We start from the raw sequence: 17,481 nt of genomic DNA, 5'->3' as shown, positions 1-17,481 counted from the left end.
TGATGTTGCTGGGCTGGTTTTGCAACATCTTTAGGGCTTTAGCAGTAATTCCTGGTAAACAGAAAATGGGAAATCAAAAGGTAGAAGGGAAAGGGGGGTGAATAAGAGAGAAGGAAGAGAAGGAAGGAAAAGCAGTAAAGGGAAAATGAGTCAAGGACTTGGGTAGTGAAAGATGAAAGGCTATTAGAACACTTTATTTTTAAGGACCGAACTATATATGCTTTTTCAATATGCTAAGAGCAAATATCTCATATTCTCTTTTATTTCCATTTTCGCTTCTCTCTTTTTTTTTTTCTGAAATTGTCCTTTATATTAGGAGTATTCCTTTGTTGATACTAAAGGCCATATTTCTAGAGATGAACAAAGCTTGGCAACTCTCAGAGGAAAATCCAGCCAAATTATCTTCTTTTAAGCAAAGACACCTTTCACCCACATACAGGAACACTGTCCAGCAAAACCAACCTCTTCCCTCATAGCCAGGGTTGTTCTTGCCTGAGTCCTGCTCCTGCCTCTACCTTGGATGACCCAAACCTTTCAGAACATGACAGAATACTCTGCCCCAAAGCAATCTATCAATCCCTTCTTTGGCGCCTTCATGCATGTAAAGAGTCAGCTTTCTTGTATTTTCACTTTCTTCTTCAAAAGGCAAAAGACCATGAGAAAACCCTGTAAGACTTTCTAAGTCATTTACTGCCAACAACATCTAATTCTATTTTGTTACTCCCTTAACTTTCTTTCCTTCAATGTCAAGATATTTCCAGCAGACAGGATGGTATTTATTAGAGGGGAAATTAGGCAAGAAGGGGGGCAATGCAATTGTAGGAAACATACACTCACCAACAGACCACACACATCTTCATGTATCTGTCTCTTATAAAGTTTATTATAAGCATAAATTTCAGATTGTTGATCCACAACAGAGGTGGTGACACGCAGAGCTCTCTCCCTGCATGACTGTGACATATAAAGTGAATACTGTAGATTTCAGACAATATTGAACAGACCTAGATATTCTATAGCGTCAGTCAGGAATCGCTAAAGAGGGGATATTTGCACAGGATTTAACAATCACTCCCTTGCCATCCAGAAAGCATCGATTTTTCCCCTTAACAGATTTCCATGTAAGATTACATTTTAAGAAAGGGCCCTGCTCTATCAAGCAGTGGTTACAGAATGAAAACAAACAAATGAAGGACCTTTGAAGTTCACTGACCTTATAGATTAGTAAATCACATGTCATGGATCCAGTGAGGACTTAAACTGAGGTTTAAAAAAATTTTTATTTTCCAGAGGAGCGGAGAAGGCAATGGACCTCACTCCAGTATTCTTGCCTGGAGAATCCCATGGACGGAGGAGCCTGGTAGGCGGCAGTCCATGGGGTTGCAGAGAATCGGAAACGACTGAGCCACTTCACTTTCACTTTTCACTTTCATGCTTTGGAGAAGGAAATGGCAACCCACTCCAGTGTTCTTGCCAGGGGAATCCCAGGCACGTGAAAGCCTGGTGGGCTGCCGTCTATGGGCTCGCACAGAGTCAGACACGACTGAAGTGACTTAGCAGCAGCAGCAGGCCCTGAAGTTGTGGAAAAGTAGAGGGTGATATAAACACACAAATTCCTATATTACATAGTAGAGTGAAGAAGAATAAGATGTGATGCCAACACGGTGCTCCAGTAGATTGAAGTAAAGCTAGGAGCCATCCGAGTGTGTCATAGGAGTGATGCAAATGGGATGGCTTTATGATGGAGTTTTGAAAGGTTGATGGGATATTGATGTGCAAAAATAGGAAAACAGTATATCTCTCAATTCATTTAGGTTCATCTTATGAAGTAAGGATCTCCAACATCCTAGATGAAGACAACTGAGATATTAATACGTATCACATTATAAGGTATCAGTGAATAATCAAGTCTGACAAAAACACAAGAAATGTTCACTTTTTACCATTCATGTTGTTTCTCTCATGATTATGCTCCCATGATGTGCTGTATATATTTTGCAGGATTAAAATGGTGAAAAACTTCTATGGATTTTTACACATTAGGGAGATTCTTATATGCCAATTTGGAGAGTTTGTCTTTATCCTACAAAGCAACAGGAAAGCAAGAACATTTAGTCCAAGATAGCAGTATGTCCAGACTTAGAAAAGAGAAACTATAATGTGGATTGAGGAGTTGTGGCTGCTGGGGCTGGTGGAGAAAAAGAAAGAGACCAGAAAGAGCTGGGAATATCATGACAGTAAAAACCAAAAACGGCTCTGCCAAGTGAAAAGACACAAAGGATGTGAGAGATACAGGAAATGAAATAGACCTTGACCATATGCAAGGAATGAGGCAGACATAAGAGTCAAAAAAGGCATTCAACAATATGGACTAGTTGAGTAAATAAATGACTGAAAATTCACAGAGAAGGGAGGAGATAAATTAAGGTTTTATCCAAAAGCATCTGAGCTCTATTTTCCTGTATTTCATCGACTTAGTACCAGAAATCACCAAAAAATGTTAAGGCTCTGCAGCAAATGAGAGAAATTAGTGCTCTAAGAAGCCTCTGCTAGACCCTGTGGAACAGTAGAACCAAACCACGACTACCCAGTGAGAACAAGTAGTAAGTCACTAGTCACTTTCAACACTTAAATAAGACACACATTGTAAAGCATAGAGGATGAATGGAAATGAAATGGAAACAATCCATACCTTTACAGAGCCAGCCTAAACAAAACCTAAAACATAAACAAAATAGAGGTAATGGTCTCCTTAATCATGTGTCCACTTTCTCCAAGAGTTTCTCATTCCTTTTGCCTGAATCCTCCCTTGTTTACTAACTCTTCATTGCCTTACTCTCAGCAGATGGTCAGCTAATCACTAATGAAATATATAATTAAACAATGTTCACTCCTGAGATATACTTGTATTGATGGACTCTTCAAATTGAAAAGTTTTCTAATCCCCTGAAAGTAAAACTCTAATCCTGGAAGGACTCCTTCCCAGCCTCTTTCCAAAATATCTAGTGGGCAGCAATTGCGACTCTAGCTACTGAGACGTCTTCTGCTGTAATTATAACCTGTTTGGATAGTGAAGACAGCAGACAGATGAGGCACTGAAAGATATTGAGAAAGAAATGCATGGACAAGTGGAAAAGATAGCATAAGCCTTAAACACCGATCTATGCCTGCACACCATACCATGTGTGATGGGAGCCAGGTGGCTCCCATCAGGGATGGGATTTTTCAAGAAAGCTCTATGTGAGTTGTCACTGAGAAATTTGATTCAACTCAACTGTTTCAGCATGATTCTTTGTTTCTAAGACTCCAGCCACTTGTCTCATTAAACTGCACTAAGGCAAAAAAGGAATATACTTATTGGCTATTTAAACTCTGCTAAGAGATCTTAAAAGTTCTCATCCCAAGAAGAAAATTCTAACTATTTCTGGTGACGGATGTTCACCAGACTTACTGCAGTGATCGTTTTGCAATATAAATCCAATAATTACGTTATATACCTGAAACCACATAAAAGTTTATGTCAATATTATCTGTGTATAATGATACCTAAAACTAAAATAGCATTATTTGTCAATGTGACCTATGTATAATGATCATATAATCATTATATTATATGCATAACAAATATGCATACCTTCAGTTAAGTTCACTCACTCAGTCATATCCAACTTTTGAGACACCATGTACTTCAGCACATCAGGCTCCCCTGTCCTTCACCATCTCTTGGAGCTTGCTCAAACTCATGTCCATAGTGTCGTTGATGCCATCCAACCATCTCATCCTCTGCCATCTCCTTCTCCTGCCTTCAATCTTTGCCAGCACCAGGGTCTTTTCCAATGAGTCAGTTCTTTTATAAGGTGGCCAAAGTATTGGAGCTTCAGCTACAGCATCAGTCCTTTCAATGAATATTCAGGGCTGATTTACATTAGTATTGTCCGGTTTGATCTCCTTGCAGTCCCAGGGACTCTCATAAGTCTTCTCCAACAGTGCAATTCAAAAGCATCAATTCCTTGGTGCTCAGTTTCCTTATGGTCCACCTCTCTCATCCTTACATAGCTACTGGAAAAATCATAGCTTTGATTAGATGGAATTTTACTTATATATATAAACATATATGTACACACACCTATGTAGGGAAAAGTTTTTGAAAAGGAGTATAATTATATTTTGGATAAAGAAAACAAATCAATTAGTATAATTTTTTTTTCAAATGTGCATTTTAGTTATCATGTTGGGTCTAAAACCTCATCTTCAAATGTAGTTTATGTTTATGCTGATAAAAGAAACAGAAATGTGTCTTAACCTTGTAACATTAACTGCAGAACAGCTTATTTACAATAGCTAGTCAAAACCACAAAATTTTGAAACGTATATGCCTGCCCAGTACTCTGCTATTGGTCATTTAACCAATTGATCATTGACTTAATTCCTCCTTAACTCAGAAACTCTTATAGGTGTTTAGTTTACATCAGTAAAGAAAGCAGGCAGACACTTATCCTCATGGAACTGATACTCTAGCTGGGGGAAGACAGATAATGTGCAATAAAGACAAATCCAAGTACATTATATGGTATGTTAACAGGGGATCTGTACTATGGGAAAAGAAATAGTAAAGCAGAGGATGGGGTTTAGGGAATAAAGGTGAAGGAAGGGAGGTAATTTAAAGAAAAAGAACTTAGAACACCCTGAGGGGAGCAAACATGCTTTCTTGCATTCAAGAGTCAAGTTTTCCGGTGTCCACTCAGGTCTCTTGGTCTTCTACCCACTTTCAAAAATGTTTCCATCTCTGAGGCTCTAGGCAAATCCGTGCAAACATGGATGTTCTGAACATTCTGCCTCTCTTCAGTTGAACTGGATTCATAAATAATTTTTGGTAAACTCCCCCAAATTAAGTAACATTTTATGCAGCAAATTTTTGATAATATTCTCTTTCCTGAGGAAATAATCTCCAAATTCTTTTCCATTTTACAACACACTGTCAGTGACCTAATTATATCATGTGAAAATATGATATATGCATTGCTATCCTAATATATTATGACATTTAAAAAATATACACAAAATATAAACTAAATGACAGTGAAATAAAAATAAATAGTAATGGAAATGCTAACATTTTCTTCCCCAGAGGATGAGGACACTCATTTTTATGGCAACTGGACTAATGGATTCTGAATGTACACACATAATTATACCAATTATTTAACTATCATCATTAAGTAATTTCTTTTACATATAGCTTCAATCAGAGTTCTCAGAATACCACAAGGGGCCAAGAATAAAATTATATGTGAATAACTCTCTTCATATGCATATATAAAATTTTGTGAACTCAATTAAGTAACCATCTTTAGTTCTTTTGTTCTTCCATCAACTGATCTACTGGTAAATTATACACACTTTATAATAGATTTCTTTTGTTCAAGGGTTAGAATCTCAAGTCATAATAAAAGCAAAGCAATGGCCTAGAAGAATGAATAAAATGTCATATGGGTATCATTATACGTATGCACTTGAAAAGAAAATTAATGAAAAAATACAGAAGACTTACAGTTTGTTGAAACAGAAAGTGTACTCACTCAGAGCTGAATATACACATCACCTAGAAAAAATACTTCCTCAGCTTCTGCTGACTTCTAAAGAAAAGGACTGCATGACGTTCATCTCCAGCCTACTGTGGACTCCTTTCCACTTTCCTCCTCAACTTCCCTCCATGAAATCTCTGCCATAGGTTATAAAACAACACCTTGGGCTTCTGGTTCAGACAAGATGGCCTTGACCTCTTTGTGCACACTCCTCTGTTTGTTCTGGAAATAAGAAGAGACCACTAAAGGCACCTTTTATAGTTGGAAAGAGGAAGGTGAACTAGATTAGGGCCTGAGAATCGAAGAGCAGCACAGCAGCACCTAAGAGAAGACAACCCAGGCCCAGCATCCTGCCCTCCAACCCAGCATCAGAAGGCAGCCTGAGTAGGGCTGTTCCTCCCAAGGAATGAATGTGAAGGAGCACCAGGTGGGGGTTTAATTGCTAAGCTGTGTCTGACTCTTTGTGACTCCATGGACTGTAGGCCACCAGGTTCCTCTGTCCATGGAATTCTCCAGTCAAGAATACAGATTCCCAGGTCCTCCTCCACGGGATCTTCCCAACCCAAGGATTGAACCCAGGTCTTCACAAGGCAAGTGTATTCCTTACTGTCTGAGCCACCAGGAAAGCCCAAGAACCTCAAAAATGGCATGGATATTTGGAAACTAAAAGGATAAAAACATACGTTAATATTAGATAAAGTAGGCTTAGGGCAAAGAAAATGTCAAAGACAAAGGAATACAAGGACATTGCATAAGGAAAAAAGTCAATCCGGCAGGAACACATAATAATCCTAAATATGTACACACCAAACAACATAATCTCAAAATACTTGAAGCAAAAATAGATACATCATCTGAATACTCCTATAAACTTTAACGAGATTGAAACTGTAACATAAAGCTTTTGAAAAAGAAATCATCAACCCAAGATAGTTTGACCAGAGAATTCTAACAAATATTTTAAAAATTAAGATCAATTTGCCATAATCTCTTCAAGAAAATGAAAGAGTAGGAAACCATTCTCAACTAATTAGATGGGGCCAGTATTGCTCTGTATCAAAATCAGACAAACACAGTAAAAAAAGGAAATTTCAGACTAACGTCTCTCACAAATTTGATATTAAAAGTTTTCACTCTCACACATACAAATGAACCAAATGAATTCAACAATGTATAAAAACATCTCTTGATAGTTTCTGGTCCCTTCCTAAGTCTGGTCACATTACCTATCTCTTCAAAGGGTTTAAGTGAATCAAGGATACAGTCAGTTAGGGTCCCAGTAATAATATTATCATACCAGAAATACAGTGACAAATACTCGAGTGTAGGTCAAATCAGAAACTGACTTCTCCCATTAAAGTTGATCCTACCCAGTCATCCTAAATGTCTAGCAAAAATAACTACAACTAGATTAATAACATAAAGAAAACATATCTACTACATAGAAGTGGTGGGTATGTTTGATATTCTTTACATGCCCCTCTAGAACCCTGTTGATCATTTTCTGTTATGTTATGAACCTTTGGAGGCTGAGAAGACCAGACTTAATCCCACTAGCTCTCCTGGCCTCTGACTTCTACTTGAGTTTGGCCAGTGGTGGACAAAAGAGATTGGTGAGTCAATGGAGAAAGAGATTAGTGGACTGATTCTTTCCTCTGACTCCTTTCTTGCTGGAAAGTGACCAAGTTTTTCCCCTGAAGCCCAGACCTCTGGTCAGAGGCCATGCTTTTAGCTGCAGTATGTACAAGACTCTTTAGAGACTGCAATATCCATTCTCTCCTTTGCCCTGTGGGTGTAAAAGTGTTCATCTATCCCTGTTCTTACCTGTCTCAAAGAGTTTTGCTATTCCTTTTAAGCTATCCTTAGCTTTGATACAACTTCCAAATCCTTAAAGTTCATTGTGTGTTAGTCGCTCAGGCATGTCTGATTTTTGTGATCCCCAAGGATTGTAACCTGCCAGGGTACTCTGTCCAAAGGATTCTTCAGACAAGAATACTGGAGTGGGTAAAGATTCCCTTCTGCGTGGGTCTTCTCTGACCCAAGGGTGCAACCCAGGTCTCCCACTTTGCAGGCAGATTCTCTACCATCTTAGACACTACAGAAGCCAGTTTTCTTTATTTTCCTTTCCTGTGTAAATCATCTTGTTTTCTGACAATGATAGGGGTGTCTGTGGAGTTGCTAGATAAAGATGGTTCCTCAAAGATCTATTGCAAAATGGCTTACAACAGGAGTGGGACATCTTTTTTCCTGACTCCAAAATCATAAATACAAGAACATATCACAGGTCATGTAATAATAAGTGCTGAGGAATCAATGATTTAGTAATGAATTTGGTAAAAGTGCACAAAGATTAAGCTGTAAGATGATGAATAAGGTCTTAGGATCTAATGTGTAACATGGTGACTATGCTTTGTAAAGTGTTATTGACATTTGTGGGGCTTCCCAGGTGGTGTTAGTAGTAAAGAACTCTCCTGCCCGTGCAGGATGCATAAGAGATGTGGTTTGAATCCCTGGGTCAGGAAGATCCCTTCGAGGAGGGCATGGTAACCCATTCCAGTGTTCTTTCCTGGAGAATCCCCATGAACAGAGGAACCTGGCAGGCAATATAGTCCATCACGTCACAAAGATTTGGACATGACTGAAGTGACTTAGCACACATGTAAGAGAGTAAAACTTAAAAATTCTCACCAAAAAGATCTTTAAAGGTAAATATGTGAGGAGATATTAATAGATATGTTAATTAAATCAATGAGGGAATCCATTGATCATGTAGACCTATTTAAATTGTCATGTATACTTAAATATCTTGCCATTTTATCAGGAAAATATATTTTAAAAAACTGAATAAATTAAAAAAAACAAGAATTTCAATGCTCTTTATATAATATTGTAGATATTTCAGCCATTACTCTTGGTATAGAAAAGGGTTTTTTATTTTTATTCCGGATAATAACCAGTGGGATTCACTGGATTTCAGGAAACGAAGAAACCTTGGAAATTATCTAGACAATCCTCCCATATTAATGATATATAAGTAAATCCAAGAATGATTAAGTCACTTATCTAAACTTATAAAACTCGATGCAAAAGTAGCAATAGAAACCAGGTTTCCTAAGTTTCAGGGAATCTTTACCAAATTACCCTGCAAATGGAAATATCTCCTATGCTATGCAAGACTTGATTCTTATCTCTTTCACAGAACTGATCAAATTCCACCTTGTATTCCTTGTCCAGTTTGCATAAGTTCTACCAAGTAAATTAAATTCCTTGAAGGTTCAACCCTGGCATGTCTGTTCTTCTCACTCTATATTTTCACGTTTGGCTAAAGCTCTTTGTAAATGCCATTTCTTCTCCCTGGAAGACCCTCGCTCTTTTACCTCATTACCTCCTCGACATCTTTCAGATCTCTGTAAAAACCACTTCCACGAAGCAGTCTTTCTTGATTCTGACACAGCTCATGTGTCCTTGTTATGTGGACATATGGCATTCTGTGCTTTTCCCTCTCGACACGTGTCCCAATTGTGGTGCAATATTTAACTTTGAAATTTACCTCATTTCTGTTTTTCTATTAAAATTTAAGACCTAATTAACAAAGTCCAGTGTGTGCTCTTCACTACTGTCCATTCTTTGCATCCAGCAGGCCTTCGTTAGGTGTTTGTTCAATGAAACACATTTATTCCTGCAGAATGAAATTTCAATGAAATTTTGATGCTGCTCTCACAGCATACAGTGAACTAAAACCATTGAGGTCTTTTCTCCCCACCCAAACCCTCTTACCCTGATTATTTGGACATCATTACAGAACTAGAACTGTGGGGGCTTCCCTTGTGGCTCAGCTGGTAAAAATTCTGCCTGCCTGTGGGAGGCCTGGGTTTGATCCCTGGGTTGGGAAGATTCTCTGGAGAAGGTAAAGGCTACCTACTCCAGTATTCTGGCCTGGAGAATCCCATGGACTGTATAGTCCATTGGGTCACAAAGAGTCGGACACGACTGAGCAACTTTCATTTTCAGAGAACTGTGGATGCATTTGCTTTCAGTTGTTACCCTGTTAGATGGAAGCCACTGGATTTTCAGTCTTTCATTCCACATACACTAGCCCTATCAGTTTCATGTCCTAAGATAATGTGATAATCAAATCACTAACTAAAAGCCTGAATAGGACAGAACTAGAGACAGTGCTCTGAACCTGCCACTTGAGTCTACGTTTTACCATAGGATTCTTAACTTCACTAGAGGAGTTCAGTTTCTTAGCTGTACTCTCTGATCATGACAGATAAAAATACTTTAAGGAGAGCCTACAAGTCAAATATTCTTACATTGTACATAAATACCTAATCTCTCTTCAAAGGTACAAAAGCAATTCACCTCCTTGATGAATTGTTACTTACTTTTCCTAGATGAAAATACCATCTTCCTCCTTATGGCTTCCTAATGTCATTCTCACCATTTTGATCTCACTCATCACATTCTGACTTATATTATAGTTAATTATCTGAACAATACCAATTCCCACTCCTTTAATTCAGTTCCCTTGGGGCTACAAGGGTACGCCAACTGCCCTGAAGTTACAATTTATTGAGTATCACAAAGGCAGAAACTGGCCAGCCATTTGTTCTTTCTGATGTAAATATTATAATTAAAAGCAAATACCCATCCTCTGGTATTTTGGATAAGCTGACACCTGACAAAATCTTAACTGCTATTCCAGATAAAAGTTCCTTTTGTGTTAATTCTTTTCTTTTAGAGAGAACTTGCATTCTAGATAGCATTTAGGTAAATAGGATTGGGACTGATATGTTAATTGGAAAAAAAGCCACTGTTGCAGAAACAAAATTAGACAAATCACACATCTTCTGTATTCTTTAAGACCCATTTAATTGGGGGCTGGCAGATCAGACAGTACAGAGTCCGCCTGCAGTACAGGAGACCTGGGTTCCATCCCTCGTCGGGAAGATCCCTGGAAGAGGGCATGTCAAACCAGTTCAGTATTCTTGCCTAGAGAATCCCCATGGACAGAGGAGCCTGGTAGGCTGCAGTCCAAGGGGTCGTCAGTCCATGGGATCATAAAGTGTTGGCTACAACTGAGCAACTAGGCACAGCAAACTTCTCAAGGTGATATACTGACATTTAGAAACAGTTTCTCTCTCTAGTGTGCTTAACTACAGCTCCTGCTTTTCAATGGAAGATCAAAGATAAAACTAATATTCTGCAACAGTCAAGTAATATTTTTAACAAGGTTTATTCTTAAACCTGAGCTAGAGAAACACACTGTGAGATAGAGCGGATAAGGAGAAGTATAAGTGATCCAAACAGGGAATCTGAACGACCAATCGATAATTTTCTTTTCGTGAAAATAATAAACCTCAGTTAGGAATCATGTTTTATACAGAGATATGCATAATCTTTGGAAATATAAAGGATTTTCTCCTCTAATTTTCCTTTTCCAGTTGAAAAAAGCAAGCCCTAGAGAAGTGAAGAGTTTTCCAAGTCAAAGAGCAGTTATCTTCGGATTCTGATGAGAGCCCAGTGACAGGCCTTAGGGTCCAGTTGCTTCATGTTTAGGCTGATAGGCTGGAGACTGGGGTACCAGTAATGGTGCCGTCCTCAGGCTGAATTGCTTTTATTTTGGGAAACCTCTATCTTTGCTTTTAATGCCCTCAATTGATCATATAAAATCCACAATCTATTGGTTTAAATGTTAATTACCTCTAAGAAAATATCTTCACAGGTTAGCATGTCGAAGAACTACAATTTGAAATAAATGCACAATTCTATAGAATATGTTACCAAGTGCAACTGGAGTGAATATCTATGCTACCTGTTCCACATTCATGACCTTGAAGAGAAAACAAATTGACAATTTTTTTTTTCCCATTTAATCATGTCTGGTGTTTTAGTGCATGCAGGCAGCTATTACAAAAGGCCAGAGGCTGGGTGGTTTATAAACCACGTTATTTATCACAGTTCTGGAGGCTACAAGTCCAAGATCAGGGTGCCATCATGGTTGAGTGAGTGAGGGCCTCTTCCAAGACATATCTCTAAATAGAAGGGATGAGCAAGTATTTCAGGCCTCTTTCACAAGAGCCCTAATCCCATTCATGTGGGCTCTGTGCCCACGAGTTAGTCATTTTCCAATGGTCCCACCTCCTAAAATCGTCACTTTGGGGATTAGGTTTCCAACATATGAGTTTCGGGAGAATGCAAGCATTTACACCATGGCACCCAACGAGGAGACTGACTTGTCTAAGATAACCCAATGCCTCATCCATGCTGAATGCTCTGTGGTGCTGATAGGAAGCCAAGAACTAAGGAAGATGAATAAGGACCAGCAGACCCAGGTGGAGGGTCTCAGATGGCAAACTCCTTGGTGGACTTAAAACAATATGTGAGTGTCTCCAGGGTCTTCCTTGGTTGTCAGTCATTGAGCAACCCCCACCCCATACATGTTCTTATTTGAAATATGAGTTAATTACTGAGTTCTTAGACTAAGTACCAGTTGACCAACATGGAAACATCATGACTATGCATATGAAGAAAAGGGCCTTTGACAGATACAAATTTCAGAGCGGAAAGTCCTCAAGACATTATTCACTTCAGATAGCAATTATAACTTTGGGGATCTCCCAAGACCATTCTTGGGTTCCATAATCAGCTAGGACTGCAACAGCTCACTGAAAGCTGTTATGCATGTGGTTATGGTTTATTCCATATCTTTGATTTATTTTTAATTCATTTTTTATTTTTAGTGCAGTATAATTGATTTACAATGCTATAATTGTCAGTTTTTGTTGAACAGTCAATAAGTTATACATATACATATATCCACTCTTATTTAGATTCTTTTCTCATAGAGCAACAGACTGGTTCCAAATAGGAGAAGGAGTATGTCAAGGTTGTATATTGTCACCCTGTTTATTTAAGTTATATGCACAGTACATGATGAGAAAACCTGGGCTGGATGAAGCACAAGCTGGAAAAAAGATTGCCAGGAGAAATATCAATAACCTCAGATGTGCAGATGACACCACTTTATGGCAGAAAGTGAAGAAGAACTAAAGAGCCTCTTGATGAAAGTGAAAGAGGAGAGTGAAAACAGTTGGCTTAAAGTTCAACATTCAGAAAACTAAGATCATGGCATCCGGTCCCATCACTTCCTGGCAAATAGATGGGGAAACAGTGGAAACAGTGGCTGACTTTATTTTTGGGGGCTCCAAAATCACTACAAATGGTGATTGCCACCATGAAATTAAAAGACACTTACTCCTTTAAAGGAAAGTTATAACCAACCTAGAGAGAATATTAAAAAAGAGAGACATTACTTTGTCAACAAAGGTCTGTCTAGTCAAGGCTATGGTTTTTCTAGTAGTCATGTATGGATGTGAGAGTTGGACTATAAAGAAATCTGGGTGCCAAAGAATTGATGCTTTTCAACTGTGGTAGTGGAGAGGACTCTTGAGAGTCCCTTGGACTTCAAGGAGATACAACCAGTCCATCCTAAAGGACATCAGTCCTGAGTGATCATTGGAAGGACTGATGTTAAAGCTGAAACTCCCATATTTTGGCCACCTGAGGACTGATGTTAAAGCTGAAACTCCCATATTTTGGCCACCTGATATGAAGAGCTGACTCACTTGAAAAGACTCTAATGTTGGGAAAGACTGAAGGCAGGAGAAGAAGGGGATGACAGAGGGTGAGATGGTTAGATGGCATCACTGACCCGATGGACATGAGTTTGGGTAGACTCTGGGATTTGGTGATGGACAGGGACGCCTGGTGTGCTGCTGTTCATGGGTTCGCAAAGAGTCGGACACGACTGAGTGACTGAACTGAACTGACTCATGTAGGTCATTACAGAGAGTTGAGTAGAGCTTCCTGTTCTGTACAGTAGGTCCTTATTAGTTATCTATCTCATAAATATTAGTGTGTACACATCAATCCCAATGTCACAATTTATCTCTCCCTTCTTCCCCCTGCAACCATGAGATTATTTTCTGTATTTTGAATGTCTTCCTCTTTATAAATAAGTTCATTTGTACCATTTTTTTTTATTCCACATATCAGTGATATCATATGCATTTGTCTTTCTCTGTCTGACTTAGTTCACTTGGTATGAAAATATCCAGTTCCATCCATCTTGATTCTGATAGCATTATTTTGTTCCTTCAATGGCTGAGTAAGATTACACTGTATATCAGCACTACATCTTCTTTGTCCATTTCTTGTTGATGGACATTTAGGTTGCTTCCATGTTCTGGCGATTGTAAACAGTGCTGCAATGAACACTGCTGTGCTTATTCGCTCAGTTGTGTCCGACTCTTTGTGACCCCATGGACTGTAGTCTGCCAGGCTCCTCTGTCCATGGGGATTGTCCCCATGGACAAAAATAGGCAAGAATATTGGAGAGGGTTGCCATCCCCTCCTCCACAGGATCTTCCCAAGCCAGGAATTGAACCCCGGTCTCCCACATTGCAGGCAGATTCTTTACCGTCTGAGCCACCAGGGAAGCCCTGATGAAGCAACGAACACTGAGGTGCATGTATCTTTACAAAATATGATTTTCTCCTGGCATATATCCAGGGGATTGCAGCTTTTTAAAAGATACAGATAAAAAACTGCCCAAGAATAAGGCATATAGGGCAGAGTCAAAGAAAGTGTGAAACATGGAACTTTGGTTTCCTCTTCCCAGGATGTCATGGGCAGCTTTGTGTTCTCAGGACTGATGTGCCAGCATTGAACACTTGCAGACATGGGAGCTCACTCCAGGCCCTGTGTGCAGAGTTTCTACTGGGGCTCCATCGCCTAGGCATGATTGACAGTCCATACAGCTGAGCTCAGGCTCAAACCTCTCTAGAGGTGTAGCTGATACGGCATGACCAAAAACCCCCATCCTGAATCACATCATTCTTCTTACTCTCTCGATTCAACTTGCCCTCTCCTTCCCCCATAGTATCCACAAACCTGATCCCTGTCTGTGTCTCTCTTCCTGCACTGAAAATAGGTTAACCAGTGCCATTTTTCTAGATTCCATATATACACATTAATATGCAATTATTGGTTTCTCTTTCTGACTTATTTCACTCTGTATAACAGGCTGTAGGTCCATCCACGTCAGTTCAAGTGACCCAAATTCGCTTCTTTTTAAGGTTAATTAAAATTCCCTTGTAGAGATGTACCACAACTTCTTTATCCATTCCTCTTTCAATGCACGTCTAGATTGCTTCCATGTCCTGGCTATTTTAAACACCGTTGCAATGAATTTTGGGGTTCACGTGTCTTTGAATTATGGTTTTCTCAGGGTATTTGCCCAATAGTAGAATTTCTAGGTCATATGGTAGTTTTGTTAGGACTTCCCTGATGGCTCAACAGGTAAAGAATCAGCCTGCAATGCAGGAGACACAGGAGATGGTTCCATCCTTGGGCCGGGAAGCCTCTCTGGAGGAGGAAATGGCAACCCACTCCAGTATACTTGCCATTTCCACCTACCTCTCTGCCATAGTGCTGACCCTCATTTAGGTATATATTAGAAAAGAATTTCCCTTTCTATTAGCTTAAGTAAGATAGCTATCATCTGACATGTTTATCTTTTATATTTTGAAAAGAACACAGGTAAGTTCCACTCTCTTATTATCAATTATACAACACAATTTTATCAGTTATAGGCATCATGCTATAACTTAGATCCTCAGAACTATAATTTTCATATGTTAAAATGTATAACGTTTTACAAACCCCTCCCTATTTCCCCCACTCTTCAAGCCTTGGCAATCACTTTCCTACTCTGTTTCTGAGTACCACAGTTTTTTTTTTTTTAGGGTCCTTACATTTGAGATCATACTGTACCTGTCTTTCTCTAACTTATTTCACTTAGCATAAGATCCTCCAATTTCATCCATGCTTCCGCAAATGGAAGAATTTCTTTCTTTTTTAATGGCTACATAAAATTCACATGTATATGTCACATTGCATTGTTTTAATCTCTTCACCTGCTGACAGATACTTAGATTGTTCCTATAATATTATTGTTCCTAGGCTACTTTGAATATTGATGCAATGAACATGGAGAACAGATTTCTCTTTGAGATAATTATTTCATTTCCTTTGAATATATATCCAGAAGTGGGATTAATGGCCACATAACAGTTCTTTTGGAAATTTCATGATAAACTTCCCGAAGGTATTCCATGGGAGTTGCACCAATATACATTCCTACCAATAATCCATATGACCTCCATTTTCTAAACATCCTCAACCACACTTATTTCTTACTTTTTGGTAAAAGCCAATTAAACACGAATGAAGTGATATTTGTTGTACTTTTGATTTACATTTCCCTGATCGTGATGTTGAGCATCTTGTCATATATTTCTTTGGCATTCTGTATGGCTTATTTTGGGGGAAATTGTCTATTCTGTAAAAAATAGCATGCATTTTGTATACTGTATTTGAATATATAAAACTCAGTTACCTATCCATTCACCAAAACAAATTACAGTAATACAAATAATCCCATTTACAATTGCATCCAAAAAATACAATACTTAGAAATAATTTTAAGCAAGGTGTTGAAAGATCTATATATGAAAACATTCAAGACACTCATGAAAGAAATTTTTAAAAGATACAAAAGGAAACATATTTCATATTTGTTGACTGAAAGAGTTAATATTGTTAATATATCCATACTACCAAAAGCTATCTACATATTCACTGCAGTCTCTTTCAAAATTCCAAGGCATTTTTCACAAAACAGAAAAAAACTCTACAACTTGTATAAAAGTGTTGTTGTTCAGTTGCCAGGGCATGTCTGACACTTTGTGACTCCATGGATTGCAGTATGCCAGATTTCCCTGTCCCTTTCCATCTCCTAGAATTTGCCCAAGTTCATGCCCATTGAATTGGTGATGCCATCCAACCATCTGATCCTCTGTCACCCTCCTCTTCTTCTGCCTTCAATCTTTGCTAGCATCAGGGTCTTTTCCAATGAGTAAGCTATTCACATTAGGTGGCCATAGTATTGGAGCTTCAGCTTTAGCATCAGTCCTTCTAAAGAGTATTCAGGGTTGATTTCCTTTAAGGTTTACTGGTTTGATCTCCTTGCTGTCCAAGGGACTCTCAAGATTTTTCTGTAGCAGCACAGTTCGAAAACATCAATTCTTCAGCACTCTGCCATCTTTACCGTCTGTCCAGCTCTTACATGCTTACATGACTACTGGAAAGAGCATAGCCTTGACTATACAGACCTTTGTTGGCAAAGTGTTGTTTTTGCTTTTAACACACTGTCTAGGTTTGTCATAGCTTTTCTGCCAAGAAGCAATCGTCTTCTAATTTCATGGCTGCAGTCACCATCCACAGTGATTTTAGAGCTCAAGAAGTGGAAATCTGTCACTGCTTTCACCTTTTCCCCTTCTATTTGCCATGTAAGTGATGGGACCAGATGCCATGATCTTAGATTTTTTGATATTGAGTTTTAACCTGGCTTTTTCACTTTCCTCTTTCACCTCCATCAAGCGGCTCTTTAATTCCTCTTTGCTTTCTGCCATTAGAGTGGTAATATTCACATATCTGAGGTTGTTGATATTTCTCCCAGCAATCTTGATTCCAGCTTTTAGGACTCATCCAGTCCAGCATTTCCCATGACATGCTCTGCATATAAGTTAAATCAGCCGGTTGACAATATACAGCCTTGACGGTCTCCTTCACCAATTTTGAACCAGTTTATTGTTCCTTGTCTACTTCTAACTGTTGCTTTTTGAACTGCATACAGGTTTCTCAGAAGACAGGTAAGGTTGGTCTGGTATGCCCATCTCCTTAAGAATTTTCCACTTTGTTGAGATCCACACAGTTTGGTGAGGTCGACGAAGTAGATGTTTTTCTGGAACTCCCTTGCTCTCTCTAT

Source organism: Giraffa tippelskirchi, chromosome 8 (genome assembly GCF_054371585.1).
Source record: "Giraffa tippelskirchi isolate mGirTip1 chromosome 8, T2T-mGirTip1v1.2.pri, whole genome shotgun sequence".
Taxonomy (NCBI): domain Eukaryota; kingdom Metazoa; phylum Chordata; class Mammalia; order Artiodactyla; family Giraffidae; genus Giraffa; species Giraffa tippelskirchi.
Note: the sequence above shows the minus strand (reverse complement) of the source record.